We start from the raw sequence: 206 nt of genomic DNA, 5'->3' as shown, positions 1-206 counted from the left end.
GTGTGTAGGGGCGTGTGTGTGGGCGGGGGGTGTGTGTGCAGGAGGGGTGTGTGTGTGTGCACATGCAGGAGGGATGTGTGTGTGTGTGTATAGGAGCGGGGTGTGTGTGTGCAGAGGTGTGTGTGCAGGAAGGTGTGTGTGTGCAGGTGTGTGTGCAGGTGAGTGTGTGTGCAGAGGTGTGTGTGCAGGGGTGTGTGTGTGCAGAT

At 59.2% G+C, this 206-nt stretch overlaps 1 protein-coding gene across 1 annotated transcript in view; it reads left to right on the top strand.

Moving 5' to 3' along the window:
- The window catches only part of MTA1 (metastasis associated 1), a gene marked incomplete at its 5' end in the record, with an annotated part of 29,298 nt that overhangs the window by 12,862 nt on the left and 16,230 nt on the right, over window positions 1-206 (top strand). The window lies entirely within an intron of this gene.

Source organism: Myotis davidii, unplaced genomic scaffold (assembly GCF_000327345.1).
Source record: "Myotis davidii unplaced genomic scaffold, ASM32734v1 scaffold472, whole genome shotgun sequence".
In the NCBI taxonomy this organism is placed as follows: Eukaryota; Metazoa; Chordata; class Mammalia; order Chiroptera; family Vespertilionidae; genus Myotis; species Myotis davidii.
Note: the sequence above shows the minus strand (reverse complement) of the source record. Positions and strands in the feature narration are given on the sequence as shown.